The sequence below is a fragment of the Candoia aspera genome, chromosome 1, assembly GCF_035149785.1.
Source record: "Candoia aspera isolate rCanAsp1 chromosome 1, rCanAsp1.hap2, whole genome shotgun sequence".
NCBI classification, from domain to species: Eukaryota; Metazoa; Chordata; class Lepidosauria; order Squamata; family Boidae; genus Candoia; species Candoia aspera.
In genome coordinates this window covers 334,397,753-334,411,895 of record NC_086153.1, presented here as the reverse complement: position 1 = coordinate 334,411,895, position 14,143 = coordinate 334,397,753, and the positions used below count along the sequence as shown (strand labels likewise).

Sequence of the window (14,143 nt, the reverse complement as noted above, 5' to 3'; positions counted from 1 at the left end):
AAAAGGCCCTGTGGGGCTGGCAAACGCAGTGTTGATTTCTGCAGCCCAGCACTCGTGTTTCTCAACCTTGGCAACTTTAAGATGCATGGACTTTAACTCCCAGAATTCCCCAGCCAGCCATGAATTCTGGGAGTTGAAGTCCACGCATCTTAAAGTTGCCAAGGTTGAGAAACACTATCCTAAAGGAAGGCCAAGGGAAGAACCTACGGGATGAAATCACACTGGATCAAAAACAGCTGGACAGAGACTCCATTTGCTACTCCACCCACCCAGAAGAGCCTGGCCCAGCAGGGGATGCAAACTGGCAATCTTTGCCTTTGTTATGTGGTAGAAAAACTCACCTTTAGAGAAAGCCAAAAGACTGCAGAGTTCCAAATTTCAGTATCTTTATTAAGCCATAGGAAATACAGCAATCACTAGGCTCCCAACCAACAATGCCAGGAGCCCTGATTTCAAGGCACCCCCAGATCCTATATAGGTTCCATTACAGGACATCTTATTCTAAGGCTAACTAAGAAATTGTTTTACGATCATCAAGTTAAGGAAGTAGGAAATATCATCTCTGAAAGCCTGTTTGAAGAAGGGAAATTGCAACATAGGCAATAGCTTATCAAAGGCATGGATACCAAGAAAATCACCCATCCATGTTCTTTTAACAGTGTGACTCTTCTTATACTAGGAAAAACCTGCATTTATCTTTATCCTTCAGTACAGGTAGTCCTCACTTAACAGTTGGGAATGGAATTTCAGTTGCTAAGCAAAGCAGTCATTAAGCAAATCCAATCCAATTTTACCTTTTGTGGCAGTTGTTAAGCAAACCATGTGGTTGTTAAGTGAATCACATGGTTCCCCATCGATTTTGCTTGCCAGAAGCCAGCTGGGAAGGTCGAAAATGGCAATCATGTGACTGTGGGACGCTGTGACAGTCGTAAATGGAAACTGGTTGCCAAGCACCGGAATCATTATCATGTGGCTGCGAGGATGCTGCAACTGTCGTGTGAGGACTGATCACAAACAGTTTTTTCAGCATTGTTGTAAATCTGAACCATTGCTAAACAAACGGTTGTCAAGCAAGGACTACCTGTACAGCATAAGTGGAGGATATCTGACACACTTTTCAAAGCTTCCTTTAGACATGGAGAGGATGTTACACAGTAAAGAATGCAGGTCTTGACAGTGTCAATTAGCTGCAGCAGGGATTTGGCCCTTCTTCCCACCATATTGCTCTAGCAGCCACAGGTCTTCTGGAAAAGGTGGCCCAGGCAAGGCCAGGCCCCTCTTTCATTTCTCAGCCCACTGATTCAAATTCAAATGTATAGTTTAATTATGGTTAATTAAATACAGGTAGTTCTCATTTAGCAAACATTCGCAATTATGACTGTGATAAAAAAGTAACTTTGCCACCAATCCTTGCATTTACGACCTTTGCAGGTCTGTACAGCAAAGGAAAGCTGAGGTAAAATCGTAAGCAGAGTTGGGGTTTCACTTAGCGACCACTTTATTAATAACCAAGTTGCCTGTCACTAAACAAGGACCTGTAAAACACAGCACAGTTAAAACACAGAAGCAAGGTCCAAGAATAAAAACAGTGTAACAGTTAAATAAAAGCTAAAACTAAAAAAATGAAAAAGAAAAAAATAACAATACAAAATAAAATAGAATAAAGATATAATAAAGAAAAAAAAAGATTACATAATGTGGTCCCTCTAAGATCAGGACATCTTCTGTTTTCTGCTGGAAATCATTGCAGGTAGAACCTTGAGTAGGATCCAAATCTGCAAGGAATGAATGAATCACCTCTTCCGCTTAACAGGCTAGCCCACTGGTCCTTCCCTGCCTTACCTTCAAGAACAACACTCTGGCACATGGTAGTTAAAAAGCCAAGGGCCACCTGAAGTCGGGACGGGGTGAAGGCAAAGAGGATGCGAGCTACGATGCCCAGGCGCTTCTTGGCATGCCTAACTGTTCTGCCTGGAGAATGGAGGCGTTCCTCGTGGCTGTCAATAGCTCCCATGGGAAACAGGCAACGAAGCCAGGAACATACCTTGTGTAGCCACTGTAGCTGAACAACAAGGAAGCAGGAGTGAGTGAGTATACACCAGTCGTCCTAGGTGACCTTGAGAGAAAGATGCCCAACCCTCAAATTGGGCAAGATTCTGGAGAATTAGGCCAAGGAGGTATTTTTGATCCCAGGATCCTCGTCAAGCAGATATATTTGCAAATTCCCCAAGCCACACAGCCCTTCCACAGTCCTTATCCTGAGCATTCAGCAATCACGGCTATGCCATCTGAAGAATCAAGGTACAATTTTGCTAATCCTAATAATGCCCCACGAGGGAGTCCTGCTTGATCAGACAAAACATACATCTAGGAGGACATCTGGTTGCCCATAAGTACCTCTGGGAAGTCCACAACCAGCATGCGACAGCAACAGCCTTTCTGTGAGACTCCATTAACTTGGCATTCAGGGATCAATGGCTGTGTTCAAACTCTGCTTATCCAGGCTTTATTAAATAAAGCATGTCGCCTGGCTTCACAGCATGCTAGACCGTAAAACACGTTTTACAAATGACCGTAGCTGCATTCACAAATCATCACCCAGCAAAACAATATTATCATTTTGCAAAAGGTGCAAAGCCAAACAATTTGACTTTTTGTCTAATGGGTTTAAAAAACAAGCCATTTCTGCAAGTGGAAGGGATAAAGATCCAAATTAAAACATCTTGGGAACCTACATCTGAGAACAAGCAATGAAGGAGAGTTACCATTTCCCTCAGAATTTGGTACCATTATCAAACTTTAATAGTATTACAATCCTTTTCCACCCAGAATTCAGCTGGACCTTTCTGTAATTGAGGCTTCCTTTAACAACTTAAATCAGTGTTTCCCTTAACTTAAATCAGTGTTTCTCAACCTTGGCAACTTTATGATGTGTGGACTTCAGCTCCCAGAATTCCCCAGCCAGCATGCTGAAGTCCACACATCATAAAGTTGCCAAGGTTGAGAAACACTGACCTAAATCTATTATTCTGTCCTGCATTTGAGTGAAAGTGAAAGGTCCCCTGTGCAAGCACTGAGTCATGTCTGACCCTTTGGGGGAACGCCACTTTCATGATGTTTTCTTGGCAGACTATATTGGGGTGGTTTGCCATTGCCTTCCCCAGTCGTCACCTTCCCCAGCAAGCCGGGTACTCATTTTACCGACCTCGGAAGGATGGAAAGTCGAGTCGACCTGAGCCGGCTACCCAGAGAGAATCCAGCTTCTGCTGGGATTGAACTCGGGTCGTGGGGAGAGTTTTGGTTGCAATACTGCCGCCTACCACTCTGCACCACACGAGGCTCTGTCCTGCATTTGGGACAATAAAAAACAAGTCTTGGTGGTCTTCTTTGTAACATCCATTCAAAAAGTATCCCATTTCTCCTTTCCCCAATAATTCCCCATTTGCAAATGGAAAGAGCAGTTACAACCCAATATAAGGACTAGTACTCATGTTTTAAGTTCAAGGGAGCCATGGTGATCAAAGCACTTGTGAATTATGAAAGCCAGTTAGCACAGGAAGTAACAAATCTGGTTTCTCTCCATCTCTCATTTTAAATTCAGTTCCTCTATGGAAGGAAAAGTTGGATTTTGAAGTAGCAAGACAGGAAGAGTACTTGGTGTTGGAGAAGACTCCCAAGAATGCTGTGGACAGACAAGAAAACTGATGGATCATGGAACACATCAACCCAGAGTTCTCACTCCAGGCACAAATGACCAGGCTTAAATTATTCTACTTCATTATGTGAAGACCCAGCTCTCTGGAAGAGGCTCTAATGCTGGGCAAGGTAGAAGGCAAGAGAAGAGGAAGATGACCAGCAGCAAGGGGAATGGACTCAGTTACAGTGGCGATGAGTGCACTGTTAGGGGCAGATCATCTGGAGAAGATGTATCTATGTGGTCACTAAGAGTGGACAATGACTTGATGCCATGTGATCAATCAAGTTTCCAATCTGTTTTACATTTCTTAAAATTACCATCAGCTCTAGCATACCTTGTAAAAGACCCTACCCCAACTAGGGCACCCTACTTTCTATTTTCAGAATTCCCCTGCCAGCATGGCCACTGTTAAGAATTGTGGGAGTTGAAGTCCGCACACCTGGAACATGCCCAGCTTGGGGAAAGCAGGATAATCTAAAGGGCATGGAAGAACAGGCCCTTCTGCCAAGGGCCCAGCTTCCGGTGACAGATACAAACATCCAAGAATCCCCGGAACAAAAACCAGTCATCCTCTATTTGCTCTCCAGAGCTATGAAAGACTGGCCAAAAACGCTAACCTGACCTGAGATGTTTCTTGCCCAGGATTGCAACCTCTCCCCACTTTTCAAGGCAGTTATATTCCCCCTCCCCCAAAACCCAAGGGATTGCCAACTTACCAGATACCTCAGCAGGCGGAACCTGGCTATTATTTTAAAACATACTTTCCAAGAGGCATCTGGGCTTTCTTGGATGGTAGATACATCCTAGGGTGGGGGGGAAGTGCAGAAAGAAAGAAATCAGCTGCTGACACATTAAGACATATAAGCAGCTTGCAAGCAATCAGGTCTGATGAGCACCTGCTAACTGGGGGGCAACGGGCCACTGCAAACCATTTTCAGCTCAAAACATCCCAGGTGCTCTGAATAGTTCAGAGGGTCCCGCCCCCCCAAAGGAGAATATAAAAGTTCTCCCTCTAATCTACACACTCCCCAATGTGCACTCTGTATATGCTCAAGAAATACTGTTCACTGGGGAGAGAGAGTGCATTCCACTGACCAACATCTCAGGGCTAATTCTCATCTTAAACTTAAAAAGTTATAATCAGCTGATTTTTATCAGCTGTGCTATTATAACTGACCTGATAAGATTTAAATATAACCGTACAATTTTAATAACTAAACTAAACTATGTTTCTAGCCCCTAACATTTACAACAAGGTTAGCTTCCAATGAATCTGGTCATAATCTGGAACTAAACAGCTTCTCCTGTGATCAGAAGGGGGCACTTTAGAAATAGTTCCTAACTGTAACCCAATCTTAACAACAACCCCGAATGGTTCTTGAGGTATCTACCTGCTACTTAATTTGTATTTTTTGCACATGCCACATAATTCCTTTTTAAAAAAACTTTTTTTCCCCCAGGCAGAGAGGGTTTTAAATAGCACCAGATTAAGAGTCTTCTTGCTGAAGAAAACAAGACTTTCTTTAGTATGTTATAAGGCTTCAGACTTCAGCTGGAAGGATGCAAGTTTTATTTTATTAGCTTATTAGAATGTATCCCTCCTACATTCCCCACAACAACCCTGCAAAAGAGGGTTGGGCTGAAACAGGGGACTATGTGCCAGTCACACACTAAGTAGCCACCATGATTGAATAGAGGAGCCTTGAACCTGGGTCTCCCTGTTCCTAATCCAGCACCTCCAAAGTTTCCCAGGTTGCTTCTGTGGCTGAGGAGGAACAGAACCGGGGTCTCCCCACTCCTAGTCCAGCCCCTTCCCCACACCTGATTGGCTCTTGGGCTGAGAGGGGGGGACTAACCCAAATTCAGCCAATGAACTTCTGAGGCTGAAGGGGGATCAGAACCTGGGTCTTCCCACTCTCACTCCAGCACTATCCTGAGCTGAGAGGGAGGGACTGGCTCAAGGTCCCCCACATCTGGCTGAGGAGGGATGAGAATTTAAGCTTTCTTGCTCCTAATTTAACACCTTCCCGACAGTGGCTCTTGGGCTGAGAGAGAAGCATTGGCCCCACGTCCTTCTGTTGGGCTTCCAGGGCTTGGGGGGACTTTAACTTGGATCTTCCCACTCCTTCCTGTCCAGTACCTTCCCCGTTACACCTCCTGGCTTTCAGGCTGAGAGGGAAGGACTGACCCAACATTTCCCAACGTTATATAATCTTTTCCCTTTCAACGCAAACACCTTTCAGACCACACCATTATTTGCCACACCTCTCACAAACATGCTGCTCTCCTCCCCAACATCATCATACCTGGGGAAAATAATTTCTTCTCTGCTGCTCCATCACAACTGAGGGGAAAAAAAAGCAAAGCTGAGCCTTTCAGTTAGGTTTAAATAGGTCCAGCCACAGGTGCAACCCTTCCAGCCTTAATTAGCCATCTCCCAGCTTCACTCCTCACCAAAAGCCACTTTTGATCCTGATCCTCAAGGTACTTAAGGATGTGGTGCAAATAAGGGTTGGGGGTGCACTAGATACTAAATTCTGAAATGCTGACCCATGTTAGACTCACCAACCATAGTATGCTGTGTGAGTGCAGCTGGTAGATCTTGAACTAGCTTAGTTAACCTGTGCAAAACGAGAAGTGCCTTGCTTTCAGAAATGCCCAACCTGCAGTGGATGCAGGGAAGGGTGGTTTTATTCTGATAGTCTGCAATCCTGATGCAACCCCTTGGCTGTTGCATTTATGAGGTTTGGGCAGTGGGATATTATTTGGCTAGAGCAAGGTGTGGGAAAGAATCAGGGCTTGGAGGGGCAGCATCTAAGCCTTTGCTAGCTTATTGCCTGCTGATGCTGGAACCAGTTGGCAGTGGTTGTATGCAGGTTGATTAATTGCCTGCTTGTAAGTAAAGGGCTGGTCTAGACTTCAAGCTGCTGTATGTTTACTTTGGAATGAAGCCCATGGAACTCAGTGGAATTCTCTTAGATGTGCAGCATCATATCCAGAAGCAAAACACAGCAGTGACCACATAGAAGACCAAAGGCAGTGCGTATGTTTGCATGACATCCTTTGTGTGTGCTTTTGAGTCAGTTTTTGACTCCAGTCCCTGCAGTTTTCTTGGCAAGATTTTGGAAGTGGTTTGTTATTGCCCCCTTCCTAGGGCTGAGAGAGAGGGACTGGCCCAAGGTCACCCAGCCGGCTTTGTGCTTAAGGCAGGACCGGATCTCACAGTCTCCCCATTTCTAGCCTGGTCCTTGACCGCTTACCTGTGGTTTACTCAATCAACCCAAGTCTCTGAGTTCACACATAATACTCTAAACCCTGACTTAACTGTACCAGCTGCATTGGCTGACTATTCTAGGTTAAAGGCAGTTGGCTTGTTCAGAGCTGAATATATTCTCTGAAAAAAAGGTGAAGAATCCTTTTGGTCAAACTCAACTCCTGCTTTGGGAAACAGTAGTTTGCAACTTTGGGTTTTTTTTTTTTTGGCATAATTTTAATTCCACTTCTCAGTCTTGCCTGAGATCCCCCGGCGTCATCCCACCCAGTACTAACCAGATAGTAGCCTCATCCTGCTTAGTTTCTGCACCCAGATGACATCAGCCAGGGGCTTCCACTTGCTGAGGTCTTATAGGAATAGAGCCATTGAAAAACAATAGGAGAGAACACTGTTCCTCATCAAACCCTCATTTGTTCATTATTCATTAATTACACTGATTAATAAATGTAAGGAATGTCCAGCTTTCAAGACTCTGGACAGTTTACAATATTAAGAACCAATAAAAGCATCCCTTTATTAATCAGATTTATAGGCTGACTAACTCATGGTGACTATGGGTGGCATGTGAGATCAAAACAGGCATACAATGCAAACCGAAGGAGGTGTCAACCTGAGATGAATATACCAACACATCAATACAATTCCCACATAGGACACCCTTCCCTAACCTAACACCTCAAGAAAAAGCCTGATCTTCAAGGGCCATTTAAACCCCAACAAAGGCAAAAAAGGGGCAACAAAACCCAATAATCATTGTGACAGTGTTGAATCTGTCCTTTATATGATAGACATGCATCTGTCGCAACTGCAGGGAATTCTCGTCAAGGGGGCATTTTGATGCACCAACGTTCTAGAACTCCGGAGTTGGAAGTGGGTATTGAGTCTGTCCCTGCTTAGTGCCGGAGTCCAACCGAAAGCATCCCAATGGAATATTGGAACCTCTGCAGAACACATCAAGTGGAGGGGGTGGTGATCACCTCTCTGCTCTTACACCTAGCACTTTTTCTCCCCTTGCTGTTCACTTGGAATCTGCTTTCCGGGATCTTAAGATAGTTGTCCTGGGTCCTGCCCTCTGAGATGGCAAAGAATACATCCTGCCTTTCTTCTGGGTAGGGGACGCGGTGGCGCTGCGGGTTAAACCGCTGAGCTGTCGATCGGAAGGTCGGCGGTTCGAAACCGCGCGGCGGGGTGAGCGCCCGTTGCTCGTCCCAGCTCCTGCACACCAAGCAGTTCGAAAACATGCAAATGTGAGTAGATTAATTGGTACCGCTTCGGCGGGAAGGTAACGGCGTTCCGTGAGTCGTGCTGGCCACATGACCCGGAAGTGTCTATGACAACGCCGGCTCCAAGGCTTTGAAACGGAGATGAGCACCGCCCCCTAGAGTCGGACACGACTGGACTTTACGTCAAGGGAAACCTTTACCTTTACCTTACCTTCTTCTGGGTGACAACCCTCCAGTCAGGGGAGTCTGCAGGGTGTGGTCAAAAAGGGGATGATGGCAACCTCAAGAGTGCAACACAAGCTCTGTTTGTTTTGCACATGCAAGCACACACATAAAACAGGCGGAGCTTCGATTGCACTACTGGGGCCACCATCATCATTTTGTCACCATAGCCAGTGGACACCACTGCTTCCTGTGCAGGAAGAGTGCTCTCAGACAGCCTATCTTTTAAAAAAAGCTTAATTCACCTGTAATGGGCTGTGAGAATAACCTTGAGGGAGAGGAGGAAAAGCCACAGCCTAAACCATGGTCTGATAAGAGAAATCTGAGCCTGAAGCAGGAATGTAATTTGAGAAAGCGTCTCTGAAGGGACCCTCCCCAGTTCTCTGGAATGTAAAGGCAGGGGAGGGGGGAAGCACTTTCAGGCTTGCAAGATGCCCTTATAATAAAGGTAGTCTTAGTATTCTTGGTTTTGGTGTCCTTGGTCTGGACTACCTTGAAAGGCTGACATTACCCCTCCATCTCTCCTTGTACGATTTATTTCTCAGTGTCCAGAACAAGTTCTTACTCATTTGAGTAGCTGTCCCTCCTCCTCCTCCTCCTCCTCCTCACAAGATCTGGTTTAGCTTTGAATTGGTATTTTGGTTAGGAATATTTCCTAACCTTTAAGGATAATCCACCTTCCTGTTACATAAAACCATTATTCTACAGCTTGCACTTTGGAACAATAGAAAACAGGTTGTGTTTTGTGACCTTTTGTGTGATATCCCTTTCGGTATTTGAGAAAACGTTTCACATCCCTGCTCAACTTTGCTCAAGTTGATTTTCTGGTGAAAAGAAGGTGGGGGTGGGGCCACAGATCCTTTTCTAATATCTCCTGCTCCTGAAAGGCTCATGCTGACTCACCTGTTCTTTGCTGGTGTCTCATCTGGTCGTCTGTGCCATGTTTCACAATGCGCTTGTTGCTCTCTTTGCATCTTCTTGTTCCTGTCTCCAGGGGTCAAAAACAGTCCTTGTCAAAGACCATTTGCTTAAGCAGCCCTTATAGGTGATTTCACTAAGAAGACATAAATGATGCATCTTGGCAGTTGCAGCATAGGGTGACATGACTCCCTTACTTGCCACAGGTAACCCCCATCTGCAGAGGATGCATCCTTTCTAAATTAGAAACATCAGGTACAACTCAGCGCTTGGAAATATTCATTGGCTGCACACGTCATTAGAGCAAGGAGATTTGAAGCGAAGTGTATAAAAAGAGGCTGAGCTTCACAGAGAGAGGGCCAAATGGGCTGTGGAGCAGTCTGGTGACTCAAGAGAGATGGCTGAAAGTGATTTGTAATTTTCCAAGGGAAAATGTCCCTCCAGAGCCGCGCAGGACCCATCAGCAGCTCTCCCACAAAGCAAAATTCTGGGGATTTTTTCAGGTATATGGTGACTCCAGATCGTATCCCTGAATTCATCATTCCTTCCTTGGGTCTTCTTGAAGAGCATCGGCGTTTGGGCAAGGCAACGGCTTTGGCACAGATGCCCCAGGAGTTTGAGGTGACGAGGAGCAAAATCAAGGACTGTAATTGTGTCCCACAAGGTTCCTTTCTGACCTGCTACTCCAGCGTCGAGGTAGACCTGGGAGTGAATGATATACCTGCTGACTCTGTCACCCGAGCTGCTTTGTCTCTGCCCCATTTGCCCAAAATCATCACTCCCTATGGCTTTGTGTCCCTTGGGCAAAGTCCTCATGTGAGCAAGGAAGAGGCCCTGTTTTTCCAGTTCGGTTTAGCTTCCTCGAGGGATCCGAACACAAAGAGACATGTGGACCCACAAGGAGGCCACCAATTCCACAGGGATGGTGACAACATGCAGGCAGCTTGCACAAATATCAGCCTGAGGGACCATTGTCCTTATCATGCTCAGGTGGTTAGCAGAACCCCCCTCTCTGGAGGCAGGTACGGACTGAAGCTTTCAGATGCCGGGGAACCACAAGGTAGGGATGCGTTTCCCAAATCATCAGGATTCGTAGTGACAGCCTGCTCTGGTCTTGATTGCTCCAGTCTGTCTTTGCAGAAGCCCCAAAAGACTCTATTCCAAAAGGTCCTGAAGAAACACTGTGCTCATCTCAAGAATCTCAAAGGGGTGAAAATTTCTTCTCAGGATCCAACAGCAGATACTACTTTGCATCCCAAGGACTCCAAAACCTGGGATATGTTTCCAAATCTTTGAATGCTTCTGAAGACCTAAGTTGGATGTAACATTTCAAAATGCAGTGTGATTTGAAAATGTGCTTGCTGTGCTCAATAAAATTTATCCTCTTTTTCTCTCGTAGGCAGTCTCTGAAACTGTTTTAAATAGATCAGCTTGATGCGAAGGAACAGCCAGGTGGGACAGCTTAATTGTCATCTGAAATTAAATGAAGAAATTGAAAAAGGGGTGTCTTTGGTCCCACCTTCCCTAATCTCAGGGATATTATATTTAGGATTTTCACCCACACTGAATCCATAGGACTTTTCCGAACTGAATCTTGGCAAAAGTCAAAGAAGTTTTTAATAGTGAAATTTGGAATCGGTGTAAAGTTTTTGGTTGGGAAGTTAAGCTGGATTTCAGCACAACAGAGCAATTTCTTTGGTGGAACTGACAAATCCTCTACAGAGAGGACTAGTAGCTTGTAGCTCTCCTCTGTTTAATTTTGTGGAGCCCTTCAAAAGCCCTTTGCAAGTGAGGCAGGCAGGCAAGAAGGTAGGTTGGTTGGTTGGTTGGTTGGTTGGTTGGTTGGTTGATGGAAATGGGAAGGAAAGAACAGAGAAAGATTGATTCTGTGCAGAATCAAAGCAACAGCAAGTCTTTTCTCCCAGTTGAAGAGATTGTTTGCTGCCCAGGCAAATTATTTCCTCCATACATACTTCCTTTGTGTTTTATTTATTTATGAATTAGATTTCTATCCCCCGTCCTCTTTTTCGGCACTCAAGGCACCATTCCCTCCTCCCATTTGTCTCCCCAACAAGAGTCCTGTGAGGTAGATTGGCATGAGAGAGACTGTCTCAAGGTCATCCATGGTTGACGGTGGGCTAGAACTTTATTTATTAAATTGGTGCACCCACCCCCCAACTTGCATCTCCTAGGTGTCCATCCACTGCTTTAGCCATTAGACTACCCAGCTCCCTTTTAATCAGAGAGCAGACGCTGATTATGGCTCCCCCACTCCCAATTGCAAGACAGCCACCATTTCCCATCTTTTCTGAAAGATTCTGTAGCTTTTATATTATCCCAATAATAACTTCTGACTTAGTTGGCAGCATGTGGACAGGAAGCCAGATCCAATCTTGCTCAACAGCTAAATCAATATTATAGATGAGACTGTAAGGATGGGGGATCTTCTTAACCACACGTTGTATCTATGGCTTGTAGATCTTAACCATGGCTCTCCGTGCGTGGATGGGGAGGGGTTTTTGGCTACTGGATTGCAGAGGGTTGGGATGAGAACTGTGTTTGCATCAATTGTGTAATTATATGTTTATCTACTTATATAAATATGGTATTACAAGTGTTTCTTTATGGATAGAGATGTCCTTCCTTAAGAATGGGATTTTTATTCTTGTGCCATTTGTGCCTGATGGTGACTAAAAGGCTATACAAATCAGGGGAAGTGGGGTAGCACCTTTTCCAGTGAACAAATATTATTAAAAGGCATTGGCTTTCATGCAGCCACTCCACTTCTTGTTATTTTTGGCTACCCTAGAGCGGCCTTTCTCAACCTTTTGACCCTGGAGGAACCTTTGAAGTATTTTTTAGGTCTCAGGGACCGCCTGCACATTCAGGCTCAAATATAAGCCAGAAGTTACAAAATGATTATATTTGTTTCATGTGTAGGCCTGTATATATGCACTAACAGTGTTCTTAAAATGAAAATAAAGAATGAAACTTACAGTACCTCTTTGATGTGAAGTTGCCTGAATTTGAAATAATTTTTTAAATAAATTGTGATCCCGTCCCACCCGGTCAGGCACAGAGGGCATGCTACGGACCCTGTCCATAAGAGAGTGCCAGTTGGCAGGGTCCAGGAGGATGGCCTTCTCTGCCATGGCACCCGCCCTGTGGAACAGCTTACCCCCAGAGGTAAGACAGGCCCCCACTCTCCCGGCCTTCCGGAAGGGGGTGAAAACATGGCTATGCCATCTCACTTGGGATGGGAGGGGGGATAGTCAATCTTGGGGGTGGCTGGTACTGTGATTGTGCCAAGTACAAAATTATTCCCATCTTGAATTTTACATTTTATATCTGGTATTTTTATATTTTTATTGCTATTTATGTATATTTATATTGTATTGATTTTATACTGTACTGTTTTTACTGATCGTTGTTTTATTATCTGTAAGCCACCTAGTTGTTGGGTACGAGATGGGCAGCAGAGAAATCTGATAATTAAATAAATCTCCCAGGGAACCCCTAGTGACGTCTCGCAGAACCCTAGGGTTCCACACAACCCTGGTTGAGAAACCCTGCCCTAAACCAATGTTTTTCAAACTTAGCAACTTTAACCCATGTGGACCAACTTCCAGAATTCCCCAGCCAGTGTGCTGGCTGGGGAATTCTGGGAGTTGAAGTCCACATGGGTTAAAGTTGTCAAGGTTGAGAAACACTGGGCTATAGAGTTCGTGCCTGTGATGTAATTCTTTTGGGGTCTTCCCTTAACATATATGCATGCTTAAACTGTCCTTAATGAACATTCTATATATGACTGATGTACCATTGTAATGTTTGCTCCTGTCTCATTCGGTTGCGAGAGACCATTGACTCACTGCAACTTACTAGCTTTAAAACATGATTGCTTGGAATCCTCCTCGGTTCCTGAGGCCAGAATGGGGTGGAAAACTCACCCAGGAAAGCGATAAGAAATTAATGTAACAGCAAAGGAAGATTGGGACAGAAAGCATTGCAGATCCATTCCTTGAAAAGCAAGATAGTAGCCTTGATACAGAAGTTGTATCACAGTTCTGTTATTTTAACGAACTGTCTTGTACTTTGTTGCAGGAACAGAGAGAGAAGGAAACACAGCAACCTTCTACCTTGAATCATCTGCTTTCTTTCAAGGCATAATTGCGGCTCTGGAAGAAATCAAGAGGATGGCTCGCTTTCTCTCTCTCCCTGCCCCAGCTAAAGCAAAGCCAGTGGTTCCAACTCAGAGCTAAGATTGAGATGGGAATACTTTTACTAGTTAGCATTTGCATTAAAACAGTGTAGCTGTCAGCCTCACAAGGTAGACCAGACAGAAAACACAACCAGATGAGCTAATTCTACTTTATCGTAAGGTTACATTAACAGAATCTTGCAAGTCTGAAAGTATTTCTCTCCCCCACCCCAACCATCCCCTTTACAGCCCCACAGCTAGGGAGGGCCTCTTCTGAGCCTCTTGCCCTGCCCACATTCCTGCTGCGGGCTCAGCTGCTTTTCTCTGACTGTTCTCTTGGTTGCGTCTCATTGCCTGTCTGTCTCCCAAGGTCATTCCCACATACCATTCGAATCGAATTATCCATTCAGTCATATCCGACCCTTGGCGATTATAAGCCAGTTCTCTCCATGATTTCCTATCTTGTACAGCTTCTTTCAATTGCTTTATATTTTGGCCTGTGTCTACATCCAACCAGTGCATTCTTTGGTGTCCTCGTTGTCTTTTGCCACTGACCGTTCCAAGCATAATGTCTTTCTCCAACAATGTTGATCTCATGACATGACCGAAGT

General features: G+C 44.8%; 1 protein-coding gene across 1 annotated transcript in view; it reads left to right on the top strand.

The window, feature by feature from the left end:
* Positions 1-13,862, top strand: part of FKBP8 (FKBP prolyl isomerase 8) — a 55,484-nt gene extending 41,622 nt beyond the window's left edge. The window contains exon 10 of the transcript XR_010066966.1: positions 13,847-13,862. The gene's annotated coding sequence lies outside the window, so the exon portion shown is untranslated. The remainder of the gene's footprint in view (positions 1-13,846) is intronic.
* Positions 13,863-14,143: the final 281 nt, after the last annotated feature.